At 38.7% G+C, this 9,059-nt stretch overlaps 1 pseudogene; it reads left to right on the top strand.

The window, feature by feature from the left end:
• Positions 1-2,408: 2,408 nt before the first annotated feature.
• Positions 2,409-2,987, top strand: LOC123850758 (translationally-controlled tumor protein-like; annotated as a pseudogene).
• Positions 2,988-9,059: the final 6,072 nt, after the last annotated feature.

Here is a 9,059-nt window from a genome sequence, read left to right as displayed (position 1 = left end):
TGTTAATCCCCATACATTACATCATTAGTTCTAGATGAAGTGTTCCATGATTCATTGTTTGTGCATAACACCCAGTGCTCCATGCAGAATGTGCCCTCCTCAATACCCACCACCAGGCTAACCCATCCTCCCACCCCCCTCCCCTCTAGAACCCTCAGTTTGTTTTTCAGAGTCCATCGTCTCTCATGGTTCATCCACCCCTCCGATTTCCCCTGCTTCATTCTTCCCCTCCCGCTACCTTCTTCTTCCTTTTTTTTTTTCTTAACATATATTGCATTATTTGTTTCAGAGGTACAGATCTGAGATTCAACAGTCTTGCACAATTCACAGCACTTACCAGAGCACATACCGTCCCCAGTGTCTATCACCCAGTCACCCCATCCCTCCCACCCCACCCCCCACTCCAACAACACTCAGTTTGTTTCCTGCGATTAAGAATTCCTCATATCAGTGAGATCATATGATACATGTCTTTCTCTGTTTGACTTATTTCACTCAACATAATACCCTCCAGTTCCATCCACGTCGTTGCAAATGGCAAGATCTCATTCCTTTTGATGGCTGCATAATATTCCATTGTATATATATACCACATCTTCTTTATCCAGTCATCTGTCGATGGACATCTTGGCTCTTTCCACAGTTTGGCTATTGTGGACATTGCTGCTATAAACATCGGGGTGCACGTACCCCTTCGGATCCCTACTTTTGTATCTTTGGGGTAAATACCCAGTAGTGCAATTGCTGGATCATATGGTAGCTCTATTTTCAACTTATCAAACTTTGTACAACTGAAAAGGAAGACAAATCTAGCTACCTAAACTTATTTAAATTATACCTGCTTCAACCCCGGTCATTGAGAAGTTGGGGGGCAATGCTTTAAAGACAGTCAAAGATAAAAATAAGGGAGAAAGGAGACCAGAAATGGAGTTAACCACTGATGAAAGAAGAAGAGATAGGAATGAAAATAAATAGCCTAAAGAAGCAGAAAATAAGCTAAATCATCATCATTGCTAAGCTAAGAAGGCCCCATGCAATTAAAAAAAAAAGGATTAGAGGTCATACACTATCTCAAGGCAATAATAATAATAATAAGTAGAACAGGGAAGGAAATGAAAACAGAATTCATACAAATCATAGTGAATTTGAAGAAGAGAGCCATGAAAATATATTTGGCTTCATCAATAGGTACAGTGAGAAGCTAAATGAAGGTAGAAGAAAAGATTGTCAGAAATCATTTTAGTAAGAACATGATTGATACAACAATTTGAAGTGGAAAGGGAAATATATTATTTTCCATGTTTGTATTCCAAAGAGAACTGTCATATGGCTAGAAGAATGGAATGCAAGATATGTAAAATATAATTGAGAATAACTCTTATATTCCACACATGTGAGAGAGGAATGAAAGGAAGGTGGACAAATTATATAAAGCATCATCAAAACTTTACCATTCTAAAGAAATTTCATGTGATTTCTTAGGATTTGACAAGGAAGAGGTTTACATGAGATGAGCCAGTAGCTAACAGAAAAATATTATCAAATCCACACTGATAAACCAAGAAAAGTGAAAGCAAAACTAATGTAGGGGACTGTCATTACCTTTAGCACTGAGAATCCCACTAAAATCTTCAGTCCTGGACAAACCCTTGGTAGTCCGGCCCTACCAGAGAAACCGAGGTAATAGCCATATTCCATCTCAGCAAGGAGATCCCTTCAGCAAGTCATCTGCCCATTAACAGAGAATGTTAATCCACAAAACACCTTTCCTTAATGCCCGAATATACAGGTGGAAAAACTCTCTTATGTACAAAGGCAAGAGGAATAAAAATCCCATGGGCATCTCCTTCTGCCCATAGTTATTCTGGATGAGGAAGAAAGAGAAATTGACAGGGAAAGCCAGTGATTAAGATGGAAAAGATCTTCAGCAAGGGCCTTTTCAAGCACCATTGGAAAGATTTGAGTTTCTTCCTGCCAGCCTTGAGGGGAAGCACACATACACACACACACACACACACACGCACACACACACGCACGTATATGCTTTTATTATGATTATTTGCTTTTGACAGAGAAAGGGATTGACAAAGAGATTAAATAACTTGTCCCCCTTTCACAATTATTATAATCAGAATCAGAATTTGAATTAGGTCCACCTGGTTCCAAAAGCATGTATCCTTAATTGCTCTGCAATCTGTCAAAAGAAACAACAAAAAAGATACTTTTGCTTTGAAAACAGGGAGTTTTGGACAATTGACAGCGTTTAAAAGAAAGAAACTTAAGTTTTTCCACCCACTGCCCTTAACCTCCCCACCCCACCCCAGTGCCACTCTGGCTGCACTGCGCTTTTGTAGAGCTCCCGGCTCCTGCTAAGCTAGAGCCACAGTTTTCTCTCTCCAGCCACCCTCATGATCATCTACTGGGACCTCATCAGCCATGATGAGATGTTCTCCAACATTTACAAGATCTGAGAGATCATGGACAGGCTGGGGCTGGAGGTGGAGTGGAAGATGGTCAGTAGGACAGAGGGTAACATTGATGACTCACTCGTTGGTGGAAATGCCTCCACTGAAGGCCCCAAGGGTGAAGGTATGGAAAGCGCAGTAATCACTGGTGTTGATATTTATTGTGAGCCATTACTTGCAGGAAACCACCTTCACAAAAGAAGCCTATAAGAGGTACATCAAAGATTACATGAAATCAATCAAAGGGAGACAGAGACCAGAAAGCATAATGACAGGGGCTACAGAAAAGATCAAGCACATGTCCTTGCTAATTTCAAAAACTACCAGTTCTTTATTGGTGAAAACATGAATCCAGATAGCATGGTTGCTTTGGTGGACTACTGAGAGGATAGTGTGACTCCATGTATGATTTTCTTTAAGGGTGGTTTAGAAAAATGCAAAAATGTTAACGAATTTGGCTATTACTTTGGATGTGTCACTTGTTGTCACATCCACACAACACCAGGACTTAGATGGGACTAATACCTTCTTGAGCTCTTCATTTATTCTGTCCTTGACTTATGTGGAGAAGAGGCATTGTTTTTAAGAAAACAAAATGTCGTGTAGGTTGTCTAAAAATAAAATGTATTTAATCTCAAAAAAGAAAGAAAGAATCTTAGGGAAAAACCTCCCTGAGGAGCCTTAGGCTTCTTTATAAAATATTAGTGTTAATGGTACTTAGTAATTCATTTTCTAAAGGCTAAAATGAGGAGTTTTAATACTTTTATTTTGTGAGAGGTAGTAGTTATTACTTGTTGGAGAATATGAAAACTAGTATAGTTTAAAAAAAATAGAAGCATTCAGGAAAGTAATGAATTCTAATTCAACAGGGTATGCCAGGCATGTACTAATAGGGTTCATTCTATTTCCTGCACTCAGGAATGATTAAATATCTGGCCAGTATTATGTAAACTTTATGTTTTCAATGAAACATTTTTTAAAAGATTTTATTTATTTATTGAGAGAGAGAGAGAGCGCAAGCAAGAGCAAGAGCAGGGGGAAGAGGCAGGGGGGAGGGGTGGAGGAGAGGGAGAAGCCGACTCCCCTTGAGCAGGGAGCCCAATATATGGGACTCCCATTTCAGAACCCTGGGATCATGACCTAAGCCAAAGGCAGACACTTGATCCACTGAGCCACCCAGGTGCCCTTCAATCAAATACTTTTTAACCTACAATCTTCAGTGCTATATTTACCACACTAGGTAGATGAAAACAAGACATTTGTTTTTGCCTGGAAAAAGCTTATAACTTAGTTAAGAATAAAACCTACTTGAGAAAAACCTGAAGAGCAATTTTAAATTAACAATATATGCAAAATAAAGCAATCAGAACATGTAATATAGTCAATATACTAATTGAAAAAATTACCTTCAAAACAAACATGGCATAATTATCAGTATCATGTGAAATACCACAATACTATATTCTGGTCACCAATTCAATGAGATGCCACAAAATGAATGGAAAAGAAGACTGACCAGTTTATGTTTTGGTTCAAGCATAACAAGTTCTAGAACTCAAGAGATATGATGAGGAAAACTAGTGATTTAACTCCTAAAGAGCAAACCAATTTTATTTGTTATGCTAAAACTTAATTTCTTACTTCACTTCATGTCCCTGTGATACACTCATCTTATCTAACCTCCAGCTCTTTAGACAATTACATTGTATTTTTGCTTTTTGTTCACATTCACTTGAACATATTTCCATAAATGGTTATTTCCCTGAGAAAGCTTAACTTCCTAATGCTTATTAAATAAAGCTCAGTCTAACTTTTTCATTACCAGAACTTTGAGAGGTGTAATGAGGATTCTGAGTAAAATCAATTGTGTGCTGGATGTACAATTATTCGGATCTTTAGCATATATGCAATAAGTAAATAAGAAAAGTCTTGCCGTGAAGGGACTCAAAATAAATGATGGAACTGCAGTTGAGGAAGCAGATTATTTCTCACCAGGTGTTGTGGGACTATAGAACCACACTGTAGTTTTTTTGTTTTGTTTTGTTTTTTTACTGCATATTCTCTGAAACAATTGGAAAATGCCCCAGGAATAACATTAAGACCAATAGTTTATGCCACACAAATCATTAAACCATAAGCAACTTCATTAAGTAGCTTCCCATTGGTAGCCTGAACCAAAACAGCTGGACTGATGGTTGGATATTGAAGAAAAAATAAAATTCCTTTTGCAGTCTTCTCTCAGATTTATAATGAGTTCCTTTATTTAAAGTGACCGGAGGAAAACAGGCCAGCCTAATTAATGCTAACAATTGGGGTCGGAGAAAATTCGCATCAGATGTTTGCTGCTTTAAAAGTGCCCTGGATGGTTTATGATAATAATTAACAAAAATAATAATAACATAGCTAGTATTTACTGCTTACTTACTAAGTGCCAAACACTATTCACTATTCTCAATGTTTTATTTCTATTAACTCATTTAATGTTCATGAAAACTCTGTAAATAGTATCAGGCCTGGGGTACCTGGGTGGCTCAGTCAGTTCATTGTCTGACTCTTGATTTCAGCTCGGGTCAGGCCAGCGTCAGGCTCCATACTCAGCACAGAGTCTGCTTGAGATTCTCTGCCTCTCCCTTATTACCTCTGCCCCTCCCCCCACTCTGTCTCTTGCTTTCTCACTCTCTCTCTCTAAAATAATAAAATAAATAAAATCTTAAAAAATTATCGGGGCTGACTGTATAATTTGAGTGGCTCAGTGCAAAATAGAAACGCAGAGTCCTTTGTTTAAGAAGGATGAAAAAAATGTGTTTTCTTTCTTTAATAGTCTCTTTCTCTGTCATGGAGTTTTTTTTATTTGTTATTTAATGTTGGACTCCCTTGTACATGGGGAATCAAGCCTGAATATTATCCTCCTTTTAAAGATGTGGCAACTGAGGACAATGAATACAAAACTTTCACTGGACGTAATAGCTGGTTTAGAGAGGGGCACATGAGCCAGTGGAACATGATAAGACTTTGTTGGGAATCCTGGGAAGAAGATTCTCTTTTCTCACTGGACTTGAACATCAGAGGATATGAGGTGTGTAGCTATTGCCACTATCATCCTTCCATGTGAGGCTGAGTCTAAAAGCAATGAAGTAGGAGACAAAACCAAAAGAAGGCAGCGGAAATTGTACATGTGAGATATTTTGAATTCCTTTTTTTTTTAAGATTTTATTTATTTATTTGACAGAGAGAGACACAGCGAGAGAGGGAACACAAGCAGGGGGAATGGGAGAAGGAGAAGCAGGCTTCCCGCCGAGCAGGGAGCCTGATGCGGGGCTTGATCCCAGGACCCTGAGATCATGACCCGAGCCGAAGGCAGATGCTTAACAACTGAGCCACCCAGGCGCCCCTTGAATTCCTGGTCAAGATACACCTTGCTTCGGATTTCCCAGTTATATTAGTCCATAAATTCCATGTGAGGTTGATTCTAGCTTTAGGTAAGTTCTAGGTCTGTCTGAGGTAGAAAATGGTCCCCTCCCTCATAAAAATTGTGCAGATCTTAACCTCCAGAACCTGTGGATATGTCAGGTGCGATTAAGATAGAGACCTTAAAATCAGGAGATTTTCCTGGATTATCCAGGTGGGCCCAAAGTAATAACAAGGGTCCATATAAGAGGGAAAGGGAGGCAGGAGGCTCAGTCATAGAAGGAGTTGTGATGACTGATACAGAGGTTGGAATGATGTGGGGCCATGAGCCAAAGAATTCAAGTAGCCTCTAGAAACTGGAAAAGGCAAGGAAATGGATTTTTCCCTAGAATCTCTAAAAGGAACCCTGCTGATATATTTCAGACTTCTGACCTCCAGAACTCTAAAGTAATAAATTTGTGTTGTTTCAAGCCACTAAGTTTGTGATAATTTGTTATAGCAACAATAGGAAACTAATATAACATCTCTTGCAGAAAGAGTCCTGACACACATTTATACCAGGATACAGATTAGAAAGTCATGATTTTTTTAAATATGAAAGAAAAAAGTGGAGAACTTTCTGTCAGTAATTGAAACATAAATGTGTTTTTCTTTTTCTATGTTCTCCTGTCAAAATACACTTCCAGGAAGATGGTTATCAATTGCCATTTCACTATTAGTATTTGATTATAATTTTGCCCAATACTCAAGCTTTTTTCTGTTCTGAAGAATTTATTGTTAGTACCACTTTCAGAACAAGCTGTGATATCTAGTGATACAGTCACTTAGATACTAAACTTTCAGGAACAGACTCATTAAAACATGTATGCTCAACTTTTCTTTTACTCCCTGCACTCCTAAGGAATACTGCACATACCAGAAACAGTGAATTTCAAGCATGTGGGCCTGCTCCCTTCCTGCTCCCATTGTGAATCTCATCATTAGCAATAAATGCTTTATTGTGGTCTTGGCATCAACATGAGAGCAGAGAGGTGTAGAGCCCTATCTCTGTTAACTTGGCTACAGAAGAAAAAATTCAGGATATGTGCGTACTTGGAATCTTATCTTGAGTGTTAACTAAGTTTCCTGCTGGTAATATCTGAAGGATTACTGCTAGGAATATATTTGCATGAAGGATGCAGAAGACTGCTGATAAAAAAGTCATCCTCAGGGAAGGAGCTCCCTATGTCTTGCTTGAGGAGAGAGGCAGTCCTAATGATAGCATGGGATGTTTCATTCAGTTTTGTTCTCTGGTCCATCCCCATGGGTTGGGATCTGGTTCTGTAAACGAAGAAGCTGCAACTCCAAAAAGAATGAAATGGCATTAAATGTTTTCAGAGGAAATAAACATGAGAAAGTACTAATATAAACTGGCACATTGGTACTGCCACTGAAGAGTTCAGTCTTCAGCAGAGAGCCTTGTAACACTCATCTCTGATACACTGATGGCTGAAGTGCTTCTGCCCCAGCCAGGATGGAACCCAGCTTCTAGGAGGAAAGTGGGGTGGAAAACCACTGGGATGCCCAGTGCACACAGCTCCAACAACAGCAGAAGCTAAGATAAGACAGTGAAACAAAGAAGCCAAATTCTGTCCTTGAGAGGACATGGTGGGGGAGGGGGGATAACTTTAAGATTTCAGCAGTTTTTAATGGGAAATAGAGCCAAATATATATATATAGCCTGCTACTCTTCATGCGGCTTGAGTTTTTCTTCTAAGGACCAAATGTGTGTTTTTGTCCTTTCTTCTAATTTACCTTCCCATATGCCTACAAACAGCCCAAGCCCTACCCCAACCTTGAAACTCTCTGATATATGTACATAGGCACACCCTTTTATTTGAGTCCTTGAATTTTAGTCATTCATACTTTATTATTTCAAGGAGGACTTATTACAAATAGTAGTAGCAGCACAAGAATAAACTATGATAACCAAGGCAAAGAGTGGCTTCCACTCTAAGGGTAGGAATGGGTAAACCTTGTTCATAGTAAGGCAAGAGAATTTATCCAAACTCAGAGATACTTTATACATTTCAAGGCAGAGGGAGAAAGTGGCAGTGAATAGGCATGTGTTGCTGAAGGCTGGTTGGTGATAGTGAGAAAGAAGGGCAGGAAATATTAGTTAATATTTTTCCATGTGTAAGCCAAATGTGTTGTTAGTAATAATGAGTTAACACTCTTGCTCAGTCAGAGATCCCATAGAAGCACAGCATGAGGCCTCTAAGGCCATGTCTACTAGAAGCAAAGTGATATCTTATCAGTCAAGGAGGAATAGAGATCCAAGAACCAACAATGTCTGAGGACTTAACATGGTGCCCATTCCTCTCTTGTTTGTTAGTAAAATTTTCCTTTCATATATCACAGGTACTTAAAGATAGTTTAAAAGGGAAAAGATAGATTAAAAGGAAACAAGAAGCAAGGAAGGAAGAAAACCAAGATGACTTTAAAGTTCCCCTCATCTTAACTAAACTTTAGGCAGGTTCTTTTGACTGTAGGCCTCTGACCTCACTTTTCTTAGAGCATTTACTTAAGAAAACTTGTAATTGTAAATTCTTCCTCTTGCCTCTTTGAAATATAAATTGTCTGCAACTCAGGTAATGTTTTTTTCAAGGTCCTGATAGCCATCCTTTTGAAACATAATCATCAAGAAGAATAGGGCCCATATCTCTTAGTTTCTGAGGGAGAGTGGGAGCTGAACTTTGATGAGGGATAATTAACAAATACAGGTAGCCTAATCACATTGGCCAACCTCCCCACTAATGTTCTCCAGTACTTTTCCATTAGCTCATCCCAGCATTTAAAAATCCTCCCATTTTTTGTTTCAGCAAAGTTGAATTAAATCTTTCTCTCCTACTGAAATAGTCCTGACCTCTATTATAGTCTTGAATAAAGTCTTCCTGGCTTTTTAACTGGTCTGGTGCATTTTTTCTTTTACACAGGAAGGAAGTATTCTAATTCAAAATTTGGAGGTCTGGGGTCACACTTTCCATAACTTTGGCTCTGTTCTTAGCTCTGTGTATTCATTCTGTTCTTATCTAATTGAAATGTTGCCTGAGTTTAGTTCCACCTATTTCTCTTAAATGCTAAGAGAGCTGCATCTTTAGAGTGATTACAAGAAATAGAATTAGACCCAGGAAACCTCTCAACCAG

Source organism: Mirounga angustirostris, unplaced genomic scaffold (genome assembly GCF_029215605.1).
Source record: "Mirounga angustirostris isolate CCGP_5_RB_7025 unplaced genomic scaffold, mMirAng1.0.hap1 SCAF_10, whole genome shotgun sequence".
Lineage (NCBI taxonomy): Eukaryota > Metazoa > Chordata > Mammalia > Carnivora > Phocidae > Mirounga > Mirounga angustirostris.
This window is presented reverse-complemented; position numbering and strand designations above follow the sequence as displayed.